General features: G+C 47.8%; 1 protein-coding gene across 4 annotated transcripts in view; it reads left to right on the top strand.

Moving 5' to 3' along the window:
- The window catches only part of FAT1 (FAT atypical cadherin 1), a 318,166-nt gene that overhangs the window by 236,562 nt on the left and 62,816 nt on the right, over window positions 1–18,788 (top strand). The window lies entirely within an intron of this gene.

Raw genomic sequence — 18,788 nt, 5'->3', positions numbered from 1 at the left:
AATGGAGTTGGTGGATGATTAGGAGGGGTCCAAGAACCCTCTTGCTAGTCAGTGTGACACCGAGCAGGACTGGGTAAACAATCCAGAGGATGCAGGCGACCTCGATGTCTCTTCTGACCCGGGGTTTGCCTCTCCTCCGCCCACGATGGAGGAGGGCGCTTCCTACACAATGGTATTCAGTCGGGCTGCTGAGGCCCTCAACCTAGACCTTCCTACGGTCGCCCTCAAGACCAACCTCCTCACAGAGGTGCTCCAGATGGCGTCTACCTCGTCGGAGCTGCTGCTTGCCTTCAATGACGCCCTCACTGACATCCTGTTGGGTACTTGGTCGCGGCCGGCCACAGGGGCCCCTGTGGACAAGAATGTCGCCAGGCGTCGCCGCCCGGCGCCTGGTGACCCTGTCTTCCTCACCACCCACCCGACGCCTGAGAGTCTGGTTATCCAAGCCTCGACGTCGGAGTGCTTTTCCCAAGGCTCCGCCGGATAAGGACTCTAAGAAGCTGGAACAGTTCGGTAAATGGTTGTTCTCGGCCAGCTTGGTGCTGCGGTCAGTGAACACCGCCTGCTGATTAGGCCACTACTCCCATGCGGTGTGGGAAACCGTGGCTCAAGTACTGCCTGTGTGTCCTGAGGAAGTTCAGGCTGTTCTTTGTCATGCGGTTGCTGAGGGTAAGGATGCAGCTAATTTCGCCATTCGGTGTGGTTTGGACACCGCTGACTCATTGGGCAGGGCGATTTCCATGACTGTGGAGCTGCGTCTGCTCCACCTCCCCCACAGGCGCGACATCACATCGGACAAGTGGGTGTTGCAGATGATCCACAAGGGTTACTCCCTTCCCTTTAAGTCCACCCCTCCAGCCATGCCACCTCAGTACCACTGCATATCGGGGGAACACTTGGCACTTCTCCAGCAGGAAGCCACAACCCTCTTGGCCAAGGGGGCCATTGAGTGCGTTCCTGGCCAGAAGTAGGGAGTGGTTGTTATTCCCACTACTTTCTGGTCCCCAAGAAGGACAAAGGGGGTGTGTCCTATCTTGGATCTCCGGAATTTCAATCGCTTCCTCTGGAAGGTGAAGTTCAAGATGCTGACTCTGGCTTAGGTCTTGGCTGTCCTTGACCCTGGAGACTGGATGGTAGCGTTGGACTTGCAGGACACATATTTTTACATCCCCGTCCTGCCGGCCCACCGGCTTTACCTGCGGTTTTGCGGTAGGCCAGGAGCATTTTCAGTTTGCCGTGCTCCCCTTCAGCCTTACCAGCGTCCCTTGGGTGTTCACGAAAGTGATGGCGGTGTTCGCAGCTCATCTGCGCAGGTCAGGGGTGTCAGTCTTCCCCTACCTCGATGACTGGTTGTTGAAGTCTGGTTCGCCCCAGGCAGTCGTCTCCCACCTTCAGACTACAGCTGACCTCCTGCAATTGCTGGGATTCTCCATCAATGTGCCGAAGTCACACCTGAGTCCCTCTCAGAAGCTCCCCTTTAGCGGAGCGGTTATGGATTTGACGCTGTTTTGGGTCTATCCTCCGTGCAGCGAGTCCGTGATATTCCGGCTATGATTCCGATCTTTCAGCCTCTATCCCGGGTTTGTCAGGATGACCCTCCGGCTCCTGGGCCTGATGGCCTCTTGCATCCTGCTAGTGCATCATGCCAGATGGAATATGCGGGCTCTGCAGTGGGACCTGAATTCTAGTGGGTGCAGCATCAGGGCAAACTGTTCGATCACGTCCAGAACTCGGAGGGCACTGCACAACAATTGCAGTGGTGGCTCACGAATCGCCATTGGGTCAATGGCAGATCCCTCTCCCTTCCCCAACAGGAACACACAGTGGTGACGGATGCGTCCCTCTTGGGATGGGGAGGCCACTTGGGAGAGTCGGAGATCAGAGGCCTCTGGTCTCTGGCGGAGTCTCGGTTCCATATCAACCTTCTGGAGCTGTGGGCGATCCGACTTGTACTGAAAGCATTCCTTCCCTCTGTCCAGGGAAGTGTAGTGCAGGTGTTCACGGACCACACCACCGCCATGTGATATTACAACAAACAGAGCAGGGTGGGGTCCTGGACCCTTTGCCAGGAGGCTCTGCGCCTCTGGACATGGCTGGAACATCAAGGCATCACCTTGGTGGTTTCACACCTGGCAGGTTCTCTGAATGCCAAGGCGAACAAACTCAGCTGCTGGTGCTTGATGGATCACGAATGGCATCTGAACTCAGACGTGGTGCAAGGTCTCTTTCTGCAGTGGGGCGAGCCTTGGTTAGATCTATTTGCCACCGAAGAGAACGCGCAAGGTCAGCAGTTCTGTGCGTTGGAATTTCCAAGGCGCACTTGCTCAGCGACGCCTTTCCGCCTATACCACTTCTGCCCAGAGTGCCCGGTCATGCCCAGATCAGGCATGACCGGGCCCAAGTCATCCTTGTGGCTCCGGAGTGGGCACAAAGATACTGCTATCCCGAGCTACTCCGCATGGCGATCGACCCGCCGATCTGACTGCCTCTTCGGGAGGATTTTCTGTTGCAGCAGCAGGGGACGGTCCTCCACCCGAACCTGTCCAGCCTCCACCTCCATGCATGGAGATAGAGCAGCGACAGTTAACAGCTTTCGATCTTCCTCCCGAAGTCTGTGATGTCATTCTGGTAGCCAGGTGTCCCTCCTCAAAAACGGTATACGCCTGCAGGTGGAACAAGTTTGTGGCATGGTGCACAGCGAAGTCTGTGGATCCCCTTTCTGCCCCTCTTTCCGAAGTCCTTCTATTCCTTCTTTCCTTGGCCCAGCTGGGCTCTGCTCTGGGCACTATCAAGGGTTATCTTTCTGCCATCTCCGCCTTTCTTCGGCTACCTGATCAGCCTTCTCTTTTTAAGTCCCCAGTTGTTAACCGTTTCCTGAAAGTCGTTCTACACATGTTCCCTCCGGTCCCACTTATAATGCCTCAGTGGGACTTGAATATTGTGTTGACTTATTTGATGTGCGCTCCCTTTGAGCCGCTTCACAGAAGTCCTTTACGTCTTTTCACTTTAAAGACTGCTTTCCTGGTTGCTCTCACCTCTGCCAGAAAAGTGAGTGAGCTCCAGGCTCCTTCTTCTAAACCACCTTTCCTTTCTGTTTATCCGGACAAGGTGGTTTTAAGGACCCATCCTTCTTTCCTGCCAAAGGTTGTCACGCCCTTCCACATCGGGCAGACCATCACTTTGCCCACCTTCTTTCCACCTCCACATCCTTCAACAGAGGAGGAGAGGCTCCACCGTCTAGGCCCAAAGCGTGCGCTCTCATTCTATCTGGCGCGCACGCAGCAGTTCCGGGTGGATAACCGGCTCTTTGTTGGCTACATGGGTGCCAAAAAAGGTCGGGCCGTGCACAAACAGACCACCTCTCGGTGGGTCGTTCTCTGCATCAAAGCATGTTACTCGTTGGATAAGAAGGAGCCTCCTATGGGGCTGCGTGCCCATTCCACCAGGGCAACGGCAGCCACTACTGCCTTGGGACGCTGCGTTCCCTTGCAGGACATTTGTCAGGCAGCTACGTGGGCCTCGCTGCACACGTTTACCAAGCATTACCTCCTTTATAGTCAAGTCCGGAGAGACAGCTTCTTTGGCCGTTCTGTTCTTGGTGACTTTCTGGTGTAATCTTGTTCGCAGACCCACCACCGGGGTTGATATTACTGGGTATCTATTCTAAGGTAAGGAATCTATCCCTAACGTGTCTCTTTCAGATGCACAAGTTACTACTTGCGTAACAAGATATCAGTAAGTGACATTAGTTAGTGATAGATTCCTTACCGCCCCACCCATCCTTCCCGTTCTGCCAACTGATTACTAGGGTTAAGGACATCCCTTTCAGGGCCCTAGTTTCATGGCACCAGTAGTCTGTTTCATGCATGGCTCTGCGTTCCTGGTGCAGAAAGTCGTGCACAGAACTGACGTCAGCGCGAATGGGTGTCGCCTTAGTAGTCTCTGTGACGTCATCTGGGCGCATACGACGACAGCGACGGACGCTGTGCCACAGTACGCCACCTACTGACGCGCAGTGGTACTGCTAAGCAACACTTTCCGGATCCAGTATGGTGCCTGGGGATATTCTAAGGTAAGGAATCTATCACTAACCAATGTCTCTTACAGATATATCATTACACAAGTAGTAACTTGTGCGTTTTGTAGATTTTACGCCGGTCTGTTCCTACACACAGCACACTCTCCCACCTTTTTCCTGTCTTTTCAAATTGGCTCATCTGTCTAACCTCCATTATTTTTTTTATTAAATTGTAAACATGAAATAACATGTTTGATAAAACCTAAAAATATATTTATAAGGGTTGGAAATAGTATTATTTTTTGCATGTATGCTGTGATGTCAAAGATACTTGACAATTGATTTTACTTACAGCCAAAGCACATCAACCTATAAGTTAAGTCCGTGCATAAAATCATAATAGAGAAGAATGGTAGCTTTGAAATAGTTGCTGCTTAAGGTTGTCACATAGAGGAAAAGATTATCAGAAATATTAATCCGCACACGTAGGAGGAGATGCCAAACAAGTAGTTTTCTGCTCCGATTCCTCACTTTTTGAATATTCCCCAAACATCAGACTGTATCAGGAAACACTTTTTCCAGCAGTACCTCTACATGCCGATAGGTGGTGCTGTGTGACTCCCCACTGACATTCTGCTCTTCTCTTTCAGTACCACCAGTTGCGGATGCGGAGCTACCTTCTGTATCTCTGAGATCTTCCTTATTGCTAAATTTACAGTGTGGAAGGAAAATTTAACTTTCCTAGGCAACAGGCGTTAAACCTTGTAAGGACTTGACACAAACAAATGCCTGTGACAGATCCTATTTAATTATGCCTCTGCTGGCTGGGGTTTAGTCACACGTGCTAAGGCTTGCACAGACTGTGCATCGATCAGCCACTCTATCTTCAAGCACTGGAAGACTCCTCGTTGACATTGGTCGTAGTCTAAAGGTCAATCTCAGTCCTGTTCCTGTCTAGAAGTTGCAGGAGTCTTTTCTGGGGTCAGACACAAATAATCCAAGCAGGACTCTGCCTCTTTCTACAACTCTCCTACTCCTCAAAAGGTGCAAGTGCATCACCTTACCTCTCGATCTGGTACTCGAAATTAGTCAACTTCAGGGCCAATGCTGCAGCATACCCCGGCACAACTAGAGTTTCTGGGAATGTTTGTAAAACCGAGGCAGATTCATTCAAGAGTTTGTTGAAGCCATGCTCCGACTCTTCGGATCCCCTCAGATTCCCTGTGGCACACCTTCGTGCCTCAAGGAGCCAAGAGGCCTTCTATCCAGGAAGCCACCAATGGGCTTACCCTCCGCACCAGTTAAACCATCTGAAACCACCACTGGGCCTCCCTTAGCTCCTGTACCAATTCCGGCTCCATGATCAGTACCAGTTTGTGGAACATCGATGCTGACAACCTCCGTGCCAGATGGTATGGTGCCCATTGTGGTTTCCTACTCAGGTGGTCTATTGAACTGTGGCAACTATGAGGCCAGTGGCTTGACACCTCTCCAGATTCTGACCTTCTCACACTCCCATGTCCTGCCACTGACGAGAGTGCTCCCTTTGTGGTGGTCATGCAGAGAGCAGCTGAAGTTATAAACCTCCAGCTCTCCACCTTAGAGGTCATAACCAGTGTCCTGACTGAAGTGCCTCAGCAGGGCATAACTCTACTGAGCCCCTGCTACCTTTTAAAAAGACACTCGTTGATACTTACCTTGGGCAAGGGCCCAACCTGGCACCCCAATAAATCACTGAATTGCAAGACTCCACTGGCCTGCCCCAGTGACCCCACATCTTTGACTCCGCATTTATCTCCTGAGAGTTTAGTGATGCAGGCATCTACCAGTCAGACAAACCTAAATACTTTTCTGACTACTCTCCCGATCAGGAGTCCAAAAGAGTGGAGACGTTTGGGAAAAGGGTATTTTCTTCCACAAGTTTGGACCTCCTTTCCGTCAATGCCAGCTGCCTTTTGAGCACTATTCCCATGCTCTGGGATTTGGGGTTTAGCCAGAACAAGAGCTACCCTAATGTCGAGGTGAACATAGGTATCGAGTATAACTTGGAAAAGGCATTCACATGAAACTCATTATCAAGCAAAATAGTATGGCACAGAATTTTCTGTGTAGATTCAATCTATATTAACACATTAAATTTCTGTTATGCGATAGGTACATTTCTGTCTAAACTTAATCCATACATATAATTCATTCAAAAGTAAGAAAACAACCAATAAATGAAGTTAAATTCTATTCAGACTAATCAAATTTGATTTAATTTGCCCAACTATAAACAACCTAAGCATTTGTAAATGCGTGAGTTATATGAACGTTTTTGGGGAAAAAAAGAGAAGAACCCCCAAGTATGAGAAAAACAAAACCAATAAGAACACAGTGGTCAGTTGTGAAAATCTATACGGTAGTTGGTTATTTCATCAATAAGACAGCCAAATCTTTTTGATTTAATAAACTGAGGAGTATTCATGTCTGCCTTTTACCTTTGTCGGTGGCGTTTCGACCCTTTGTCCAGATAATAAGGGCTCATCAGGACTGCGGTGAACCTGGGGACTGAGGAAATGTGTTTAATTAGGGAACTGAAAGGAATGATTGGTAAGACTCTAATATAAAGAATATGGCAAGATACATACAGTGTTTCAAGTCGGCTCATCCCATAGTTAAAAGACCACTGAAATGTGCAGCAACAGGGGTACGAACAACGTGATTTTTTTCAGTGGTGTGCTTGACTAGCAAAGTAGTTAATTCCCATCTAGGGTCAAAATGACCCAGTCAAGGAGGCATGGATGTCCCATATTTGGACCTGTAATATCTGGAAGATTAGTGTAATAAAATTCAAATATTATGAGAGTATTGCTGTTAAAAAGAATAGAGAAATAGGAAAGACTTTACCCAATGGCCACTGGTTGAATTATTCTACGTAGGTATAAGAATTAAAAGAAGTTCACCCTTGTAGAGGAAATACGGGACATTAACCGCATGCGCGCTAGCGGGTTTTCCCGCTGTGCGCTGAATTTTGAAAAACGCGCGGTTTGTGACAAAGCCAGCTCGTCATCCGCGTAGCGTAGGTAACGCCCATGACGAGCTGGCTTTGTCATCCGCGTCGAAGGGGTTAAAATATGCACTTCTAAACTTTCCCGTTCGTAGCAGTGAGTTTTAAAAGCAATTCTGCTAAATATCAGAGGACCCACCTTGGTTGAGGTCAATGTATTCCTAGAGCAAAAGAATAGCACACAATCTCCCAATCGCAGATGCACTGTTGAAGAAGCAGCGCCAGGCTCACCCGAGCTGGAAATGATATAACCAAGCATCCATCCGTGCAACATCCTAGAGGAAGAGGCGTGCTGTTAGGCGTTTCTGCAGGAATGCCAAAAGGGGCATATCCGTGAAGATTGCTCAAGCTGCGAGTATGCATAGAGATGCAGCACCGTGTAGAACAGCACTTTCTGTATCAAAGCATATTAAAAATCCCCCCCACCCCCCCCAAAAAAAATGTGGGATGAAGTTTAACTTCTATGAATAAAAGAATGTGCTAATAACCAACAGATCGAACCCTGCATACTTGTGTGAATGGGGCGTTCCATTTGCCGGGAGGCTATCTCTGCCCATTACATTCACGTGTTATTTAGGGGGTTAGTGTTTGCCTAACAGTGAAGCTACCATGATTTGTTTTCAAGTGCCTGTATTTTATACACAGACATATGACAATGCAAGACCACAGAGGTCAGCAAACCGTTATATCTACACTGAGTAACAAAGCTAGGGCAAGAGCATTTTGCCCTGACCAGTGTGTTCTATTAGAGGGAGTGTACCATTGCTTAAGATCCTAATAATGGCCTGAGCTTTCATCAATTAAAGAGTGTGGTGAATTTTGTATTTGGTGGCTCAGGTCCTCCAAGGTGTTCAGAAGATCTCTATACAGGGTGGCTATGACGTGGCCAAATTATCAAGTTGTCCTGGCCTAGATATCACAGATTGCTTTGGGTGAGAAATTGGCAACAGCGGCAACATTCATTGCCACACCTGCCTGTGGTCAACGGGTTTTTGGGGCAATGTCCACTTGTCCCTTATGGATGGGCCTGCCTTTTGATGACTCTGGACAAGGCAGAATCCGCTCTGGAGCAGTTCAAAGAGAGCAGGGCAATAGCATGCTCCCTGTGCTTAAATGCCCCAACTCACCAGCTGCATCAGCCCTATTCTTTGTGTGATTTTGGCAGAGGTACCTCATACTGGCAGCCTATTCAGCCTCACCAAGATGCCCAGCAGTTTTGCAGCTGAGGCCATGGCCCCCACCAACCCAACTGTCGGGGTTAGCATGCCAGTCAGCCTACCACCTCCTCCCCCAGATCCACCTGCCAGGCATCTTTAGCATGCCCCTTCAAGAGTACAGCCACCTGGTTGGAGGCAGGATTCAACAATATGCTGGTTTGGCAGGTCATAATATTGGACAGGTGGGTCCTGAAGATTTCCAGACGGTATACACCTTGCTATTCATAGCTACTCCACTGCACCTTCCACTGAAATTAGAACTACTGACGGAGGACCATCTGTCCATCGTACGACAGGAAGTGCAAGCCCTTTTGGCCAAAAGGGCTATTGAGTGGGTGCCTGCACCAGAAGTTGGTTGTGATTCCCGCTACTTTCCAGTGCTACAGAAAGATGGAAGCCTTTACTAGTGACGCTGGAGGTGCAAGGTACCTATTTCCATATCCCTATTCTGAAGGCTCATCAGTGTTGCCTGTAGTTCATGGTACGGCAAAGCATTTTCAGTTTGCTGTGGTCTCACCGCCCCCCCTCGCGTGTTCACCAAAGTGATGGCGGTGGTACCAGCACACCTTTGAAGGTCGGGGATTCCAGTATTCCCCTAAATCGGCAATTGGCTGCTGTATGCAGGCCCGCCCCAGGCGGTCATTAACCACCTTCAGACTAGGGCGAACCTCCTGTCATCTTTGGGGCTCGCTATCACCATGCTGAAGCCACATCTCCCGCCTTCTCAGACACTCCCCTTCATTGGAGCCTTTCTGGGCACAGTTCAATTTTGTTCCTTTCCCCTCAGAAAGAAGCGTCCGAGGCCACCACTGTCCTAAATTTCAGTAAGGTAGACTCAGAATCTGCTGGGACTGATGGCCACCTGCTGGTCAAGCACACCAGGTGGCATATGTGGGTTTTGTATTGGTATCTGCAATTGTGACTGCTGGACTGTGATTGGGTCAGCAGGAGACTCTGTCCCTGCTCCACCCAGATCTGACAGTGGTGATCGATGAGTGACTCCTGTTTAAGGTGGCCACTTGGGAGAGGTGTACATCAGAGGTCTGTGGTCTCCAGCAGAGTCCCCCCTGCTTATCAACCATCTGGGGCTGATGGCCATCCGCTTTGCTTTGAAAACTTTCTTTTCATGTGTCAAAGGGAGGCTGGTACAGGTGCTTACAGACAACATCATTCCATATTGTACTGCATTGAACAAGAAGGGGGGCACAGACCCTGTGCCAGGAGGTCCTGCACCTCTGGAAATGACTGGACCTGATGATGAGCCACCCGTCAGGATCCTTGATTGCCAGGGCATATAAACTCAGCCATATACACATTGGGGATCACAAATGGCAATTGAACCTGGAGGTGACTCAAAATCTCTTCTGACAATAGGGAGAACCTTAGCTTGCTCTGTTATCCACCATTGAGAATACTCAATTTCAGCAGTTCTTTTCGTTGGCATTTCCAAGGCATCTCTTGCTAGGAGATGTGTTCCACCTAGACGGGAACTCAGGACTCCTGTATATATTCCTGCCAATACCTCTCCTTCCAATACCTCTCCTTCCCCTAATTCAGAATAACAACCAAACCAACTGGGCCAAAGTCATTCTATTGGCTCCATATTGGACATGAAGAATATGGTATGGTATGAGCATCTGTCCATTAATAAGGCACCCCCTCCAAGATGATCTAGTGTTTCAGCAGCGGGGCAGGGTTCTGCATAATCACCATCATACTTGGAGATTGATCGGTGGCAGCTGAACACATTTGACCTTCCTCCAAAAATGGTTGATATAGTCTTGGCAGCACAACTTCCCTTGACAAAAACTGTTTATGCCTGTGGTTATGACAGATTTCATTGGGCACAGTTAAAGGATACCTTTCAGCTCTTTTTTTAAGTTGCCGTACCAGCTCTCATTATTCAAATCGCCTGTTGTGATGCGTTTTTTAAAGGTTTACGAAATCTGTTTTCTTCCTTTCCCTTTTTCATGCCACATTGGTACCTTAACTTGGTCCTCTCATATTTGATCTCCACCTTCTTTGAGCCACTTCACAGCTGTACCCCCCTCAAGATAGTGTTCCTCATCGCTGTAACATCTGTGCAGCAGGGAAGTGAGCTTCGAGCGCTGTCAACCCGCCATACATCACCTTCTTCCCAGATAACCTTTTTCTGTAGGAGTGAGCATCTTTTCCTTCCAAAAGTTGTGACGTCATTCCATTGTGGTGAAACCATATCCCTATGAGCATTCTGTGGGACTTTATTGCTTGGTTTACAAAACAGCAATGAGGTTTTACATCGATCATACCAGAGAACACCGGGTGGATGAGGCAAGACAGAAAATGACCATCTACTGTGGGATCGTGCTCTGCATTAAGATCTGCTATGCATTGGCCAAGAAACAGCCTGCAGGGGACTGCAGGCTCATTCTAGTGGGGCTAAAGCTACTACCACTGCATTGGCACACAGAGCTCCTGTCCTGGACAGCTGTGGGTCAGCAATGTGGACGTCACTGCACACATTCACAAAGCACTATTGTCTGGGTTGTCAAATTCGCTGAGCGGGGCATTCTGCATGCTCGGTCCTATAGGACTTTCTGGTTTGGGTCATTTCACAGACCTGGCTCAAAATAGGTACTGCTTTGATATCTATTCAAAAGATAATGATTCTTGGTTTATAAATCTCTATCAGAACACATTACTTTCCTACAGTAATTTTTTGTCTGGTAGAAACTCTATTTAACCACAGATTACTCGCCCACCCTCCCACTCTGCCCGTTCTGTGTTTGAACTCTATCCATTCATAAGATTCCAAGTGAGGAATCTGCACACTTGTCGGAGCCAGTTTGCTGTTGGTGCTCTGCTTCTTGGGGTGCCAAAGTTAACTCAAGTCAACACACTGGAGTGGCACCTGTATAGACTTGGCATATCATTTCTGGATCAGAAACCCCATCCGTGCAGAGCCGGATGGCACCACCTACTGACGTATTGGAAAAAGTTTCTAAATACAGTCTGACACCAGGGGTTATACAAAAGGTAAGGAATCTGCTGTTAGATAGAGTTTCTAACAAAAAGAGTGGTACAGAAGATAAGTAACTTGTTTATTGACAACCTTGAAATACTTTGATAATTATCAGTTGCCAGTTACACAACTTAGATTTGTGGTATTTGCCTTACCCATAACTGGACAAGATGAAGACAGCAAAGATGCTAAAATAAAGAGGTGCAATATGGAATTTGTGGAGGAAAGGAGTGTAGCATCCAGACGAAAGACTGAAAACAGGAAAGCATAATATTAAACATAAAATGCTTTTGCTAAGGAAAGGTCAGCTTTTTATACACAACATACGTTTGCTAGTTGTTTTGATATTTTGTGCCATTAGCTGACTCACACAGTTTTATAGTCAACTGAGTGTGATGTGGGGGTTTATACTAGTGCAGTTACCAAACTATTATTAGCTGTGTATGGAAAACCTCTTTATTTTATGTAACCCCATTGTGTTATGGATTTTATTATGATAGTTTTCACCATCGGTTAAAATAGGGTATAGGTTTTTAAATTTGAATAGCAACTGTGGCATAGTCTGTCTTTACTTTGGCATTGTGCATCGCCAAGTCTCTGGGGTGCTTTTCTACAATTTGTTGGTTTTTATCACTGTCAAAAAGATAAATCATCTGATGATCTGCTTTGGGCACCTTATTCTGGCACTTCCAAAGGACTGGGCAGAGAAACCAGCCTGCTGTGAGGAGGGGATTGATTTTATCCATGTCCCTGTAGGATGAATGTCTCAATATCATCCTCCTTAAGCTGTGACCTCTTGAAAGAGTCCCTGGTTTCTGTCTATGTAGTAAGACGCAACACTTGAAAGACTGATATAAGGAGCAAGGAAGTCGTTACACATTTCATCCATTGCACAAAACCTATACAAACTGCAGCTAAAGCCAGAATTGCTTTCAAGACCTTTGCATTACTTACAAAGTGGCACATATTAGCCACATTAATAAGAAACTCAAAAAGCAGAGTGACTGTCAAAATGCCAGTCAAAAGCAAAACCTGCCAGCCAAGCATATTCTCTTATCTATCTACTAGCAGCCCGCCCCAGCGTTGCCTGGGGCAGAAAGGGGCTGGGGGCAGCATTTTACGCTTGCGTGCACTCCCGCCCCCTCCTGCCCCGGCCTGGCCCCCTCCCGCCCCGGCCTGGCCCCCTCCCGCCCCGGCCTGGCCCCCTCCCGCCCGTGTCCCGGAGAGCCTGATCCTTACCTCAGCCGCCGGTCCCGCTCCAGGCGCCCCGCCCGCACAGGCCGCCACTTCGCCCAGCAGCAAGCAGGACCGCAGCAGTCCTCCCAGCAGGTCGCGATCTTCTGCGCCATTTCAGGAAGTGTTGCCAGAGAGCGCAAACGCAAATGATGTCATCACGCAGATGTCGCGGCCGGCGCTACTTGCAAGGGACTACTTTATTTTTATTTCGAAATCTTTTAAACAACGTATATTTTTTTATTTTTAATAGCATATGTCCTTCTGCTTGCCCTGAGGTTTTCAAAGATGTCTTGGGTGTTTTGATTGGTGGTGTACTTTTCGAGTTTACCTGGCTCAAAGGACACAGTTCTCTCTTTATAATAGTAGTATAGATTGTAGGAAAGTTCCACTTTTTGACATGGCCCCCCTACTTTTTGCTGGTATATGATGTGATTTTGACTGAAAGAGCATTTTATTCCTGCTAACCAGGTCTCCAGTGCCAGATCTCTTCCCCACAACTGTACAATTTTTCCCCAATTGGCAATACCTTTAGCACCCTCTAGAAGTCCCTAGTAAATGGTACCCAGGTTCTGAGGTACTAAAGAAGCTCCCTAGGGTTGTAGCACCCTACGGGACCCCTCCCCAAACACATGCAAGGCTGCCATTGCAGGCTGCATGTTTTGGTGCAGACAAGTGAAAATGATTGACCCGTGTGTGCTCGACTTCTTTAACCTAGGGAAGTTTGGTCAGAATGTTAAAGGTGCGGCCACAAGCACCCAGGAGTTCCCACCCCAAAAGCAGTCCGGCGGTTGTGTGTGGCATCTTTGGACAATCTAAAAACTTTTTCGAAAACGCCGAACCACTGTGCACCCGAGAATGCCATGTAATCAGATGATTGGACTGCGACTTCGCAGGGGGCAGCGACTTACTTAAGTGGCATCTGAGGACGCAGCCCGGGATGTCTGTGGCGGAGTGTGGGTCTCTCTGAACCGCCCACCATCCACACAAGATCTTAGCAGGTATGCTGTAAGGAGCAGACACTGCCCACTGGGGCCAGTACTCATGCCTGATGCCTGCTCCGGGAGCACTTGGAGTTTGAGTCCGGGCTTTCCCATGTGCCTGCAAGGTGTGCTCCATCCAATCGCAGAGGGGCATGCTATTTAAAAGTGTGGACTGGTTTTAATCATTTTGGTCTGACTGCATCTGAGGAAGTCCACTAAGGATGAAATGCGTCATGCACCATGTCAGAATAAAGGAGCATTTCAATGAATGACCGGCGTGTGCTCGACTTCTTTAACCAGGGAAATTTGGTCCGAATATATTCTGACCAAACTTCCCTGGGTTAAAGAAGTCGAGCTCACGCGGGTCACTCATTGAAATTCTCCTTTATTCTGACATGGTGCATGACGCGTTTAATCCGTAGTGGTCTTCCTCGCGTGCAGTCAGATCCAAACGATTAAAACCAGTCCACACTTTTAAATAGCATGCCCCTCTGCGATTGGATGGAGCACACCTTGCAGACAGGATACGCCGAAACAAGTATGAACATCTTTCCTACTAGCTTACAGATGGTGATTTTTGTGGCACATTAAAAATTTGGAACAAACACCTTCCGTGACCGGCATTTTGCAGCGTGAATCTTTCTGGATTCACTATGCTGTGCATTATTCCACGGTCTGGAGGTTGGGTCCAGAATCGTCGTCTTTTCTTTTTTGTAGCCCAGGTGGGCGTCGACGTCCCACCTTTTGGTGTACTTCCTGTGATGTCGGCACGCTTCCTGCGCAAGCTCCCACCCTTGGGCGCCATCTTCAGATTATTTTTTCCGTGGTTGGGTCTGGATCGTTCCCGAAGGGGCTCCAGACATTTTTCGAGAAGGAAGAAGCCAAAAGCAATTTTCTGGACGAGAAAGGATTGGAAAGACGACAAGAGAGCACACCATCGAAGGGTACGACGAAGGAATAAGAGAACTTCAAGAACTTCGACGTCCATCGGAGAATGCGCGCTCAGGGGGCCCCCTGAACGCAAGAGATGGACAAAACCCCATTCAAATTCTGCCGTAACTGCTACCACAAGTACGCGCAGAAGGACGAGCACCCGGTTTGCAACCTCTGCCTACCGGTCGACCACGAGAGCAGGGACTGCAAAGCCTGCTCCGTCTTCACGCCGAAAACTCTTCGAGTGAGAGCGAGGCAGAGGATAGCCAACGCCAACATGCAGGACAAGGGCCAGACACCATCCCTTCGAGCCCTGGGGCTCTCATCAGATGAAGAGGACAACATCGCTGGAGAAGACGACGGCTACACGTAAAAATCTTTCTGGGAGCACAGATCAACACCTTACAAAGCAAGGTGTTCCCCAGCGAGAAGAGAATGCTAGCACTGCTGAAGGAGATGCGACTCTACCAGAAGGGGCGAGCTCTGACAGTGAGGACGGCGAACAAAGTCATGGGCATGATGGCGTCATGCATACACCTAGTGCCAAATGTACGGCTACACATGAGACCTTTCCAGGAATGGCTACAGGAACAATGGTCACAACCTACAGGTCGTTGGGAAGATCTAGTGGTTGTAAGAGATAGCATGGTGGAACATGGGGAACATAAGAAAGGGGAAGCCTCTGACACCACCAACGGTGACCATCACCACAGACGCATCCCAGAAGGGATGGGGCGCTCACATGGAGAAACTCAGAGTGAGGGGTCTGTGGAGACCAGCAGATGCGGTCAGACACATCAACTACCTGGAATTAAAGACCGTTTTCCTCGCAATAAAGGCTTTGCAGACGAAACTGTACAACCAGAGATTACGATCCAGACAGACAACACAACAGCGATGTTCTACATCAACAAGCAGTGAGGGACACAATCTGCCCCGCTTTCAAAACTAGCGCAAGAAATATGGAGATGGGCCATCCCACTCAAGATAGACCTGCTAGCCATACATCTACCAAGGAAGGACAATGTAGAAGCTGACTGGCTCAGCAGACGGACATCGGCACAGGAAACAAAGAAGCTGTTCGACAAGTGGGGAACACCGTCAATAGACCTGTTTGCAACATGCCTAAATGCAAAATGCCGAAACTTGGCATCCAGGCAACCAGGGGAAGGATCCCTGGGGAATGCCCTATGGATAAGCTGGTCGAAGACATTTGCTTACACTTTTCCCCCGATACCTCTGATACACAAGGTACTCAACAAGTGCAGAACAAGCAGCATGACTCTGATACTGGTGGCACCACAGTGGGCCAGGCAGACATGGTACTCACAGATAATGGAGATAAAACAGAGTGCACCCCACAGATTCGGGAGAAGGAAAGACCTACTCTCCATGCAAAACGGAGAGGTGCTGCACCCAGAGCCAGAGAGCCTCAGCCTAGTAGCATGGCTCATGAGGACTTAGAGTTTGCGCATCTGAAATTACCGGAAAGCACCCCGAGGGTACTACGGGAAGCAAGAAGACCCAGCACACGGAAGTGCTATGTGTCAAAGTGGAAGAGATTCACACTGTGGTGCAGGAAGGAAAAGCTGCACAAAAGGATGCAGAAGGACTCGACAGTGCTTAAATATCTCACGCACCTGCTCGACGAAAAACTGAGCTCATCCTCACTAAGAGTACACCTAGCAGCGATAGTCGCTTACACAAGAGGAGAAACAGGCAAGAGCTTCTTCACATCACAGATAGTAAAGAGATTCCTGGAAGGAGCAAAAAAGAACGCACCACCAAAGAGGGTGCCGCCACCGGCATGGAACCTTAATTTAGTCCTAACAGAACTAATGAAAGAACCTTTTGAACCGATTCATAAGGCCTCCCTACAAATGCTGACCATGAAAGAAGAGGTGTGGCGCCGCAGCTAGGGCGACTGACTCCGGAATCTGGGGATCACGGTTCGATCCTTGGCACCGGCAGCAGATTAGCCCAGCACCATGTGACTCTGGGCAATAGCTTGCTTAATCTTCCCATCTGCCCCCAGCGCCTAGAGACCCTTACGGGTGATTGTGCGCTTTACAAAATGTGGATTATATGAAAACAGCTTTCTTGGTGGCAATCACCTCGCTGTGCAGAGTGAGCGAACTACAGTCTCTAACGCTACAAGAACCCTACATCCAGATACACAATGATGGGGTGGTGATGAGAACGGACCCACACTTAATGCCAAAGGTGGTGTCAAGGTTCCACATCAACCAAACAATACAAATACCAAGTTTCTTCCAGAAACCAGCCACAAGTGCTGAAAGGGCACTGCACACTCTGGACGCCAGAAGGGCAGTCATGCACTACATAGAGAGAACTAAGGAACACAGAAAAACAAAGCAGTTCTTTGTGTCCTTCGCAAACAAATTCATGGAAAAACCAGTAACTAAAGGAACGATTGCACGATGGATCGCTCAAACAATACAGTTCTGCCACAAACAAGTAGGACAGGAACTAGCAGAGGGGACACGAGCCCACTCTACCAGGAAGAAAGGAGCTACGATAGCATTCCTAGCTCACACACCCATTCAAGATATATGCATGGCGGTAACATGGGCTTCAGTGCACACCTTCACGAAGCACTACTGCGTGGATATACAGATGAACAAGGAAGCACAAGTCTGACAAAAGGTGCTTCAACACATATTCAACAACCAACGCTCATCTTCCACCCAGCCACCACAAACATAACAAACCGCTACAAAGTCTATGCACAGTATAGTGAATCCAGAAAGATTCACGCTGCAAAACGAATAGTTTCTTACTTGTCGGTGTAGTTTTGCAGCTTGAAGATCTTTCTGGATTCACTAGCGAACCCACCCACCTCCGCCAGAAAGATGAGGCTGGTGAAAGAGGGGGTTAAAAACAAAGACAATACTGAAACAGACGCCTTAAAGGTTGCAGCGGTGAATCACTTACTTGAACATTGCCATGGATTCGGAAACAGAACAAAAAAACGAGAAAAAAAGAATCCGAAGATGGCGCCCAAGGGTGAGAGCTTCCGCGGGAAGCGTGCCGACGTCACAGGAAGTACACCAAAAGGTGGGACGTCGACGCCCACCTGGGCTACAAAAAAAAAAAAAAGGAAAAGACTACGGACCCAACCACAAGACCGTGGAATAATGCACAGCATAGTGAATCCAGAAAGGTCTTCAAGCTGCAAAACTACACCGACAGGTAAGAAACTATTTGTTTTCTCTCAACACTGGAAAGCAGGGAAGAGCTAATGAGAATATATATATATTCTCAATACCTCTCCCCTGCTTTCCAGTGTGGAGAGAAAATGCAGCACACAGAAGGTGCTTATTCCAAATTTTTAATGTGCCACACAAATCACCATCTGTATGCTAGTAGGAAAGATGTTGTTTCGGCGTATCCGCCTTCCACTGGACCATAGAGTCCTTGCTTGAAATCACTCCATTTAAACACCCAGTGTTTGTCCTTCAACAGTGTCCATCATAAAAACAACTAGAGCGTTCATGCTCAACAATGTTACATACATTACTTTGCTATGTTATGTTTCTACAATATCATCCTAATACATTTTAAACTGTGAAGTACTCAAATTTTATAAAAATTACCTATACCATGCAACATACTTAATGCAGATATCTTATTAATCTGGAAAACATCATTTTTCAAGACACAGATGAATTTCATGATCTATATAAAATCTCTACCCAAAGAAATTATACTCTCTGTATCTAACACACTATCTAACACACTTAAAAAACAGTCTGTTGAAATAGCACCTTTTGAAGGTCTTGCATTCTTCCTTTGCGGTTACAAAAAAAGCTTTGTAACTGTTGCAGAACTTCTCTCTTCCCCTGAAGGTATAATACTTTAATGCCTTAAATATTGTTGCGTTAAGTAACTCGTTTTTTATTCTCAGCGTGTCGGTTGTTAGATGTACAGCACACCGATATTCTAGAGTTTCGTTGGCACCATATAGATATGCTAGTAAATATAAAAAGAGCTCTGTTATAGTGTACTGAAGAGTGCCGTCTCTTGGTTGCCATTTAGGTGGCTATGAGTTGAACTGAATATCAGCTCATCATATCGTGGAAGTACATTGCGGCACACTGTGTTCACATCCCATGCAAGTAAAAAAAAGGATATGATTCTGGGAACTTACCTTGACGTACAAACGGTAAATGTAGTGGGGGTAACATTCTGGTCTTATCTTCACCACACAAATCTGATTATTGCTTTTAATGCAGGACTATTGTACTGCTGTGGACGTAGAGTGCATTACTATATATTTGGTTTCTATGTAGCACCAGTTTCCTCATCTATGCTGTTTAAAATTGCTATGCAC

This window comes from Lissotriton helveticus, chromosome 2_2, assembly GCF_964261635.1.
Source record: "Lissotriton helveticus chromosome 2_2, aLisHel1.1, whole genome shotgun sequence".
Classification (NCBI taxonomy): Eukaryota; Metazoa; Chordata; class Amphibia; order Caudata; family Salamandridae; genus Lissotriton; species Lissotriton helveticus.
Note: the sequence above shows the minus strand (reverse complement) of the source record. Positions and strands in the feature narration are given on the sequence as shown.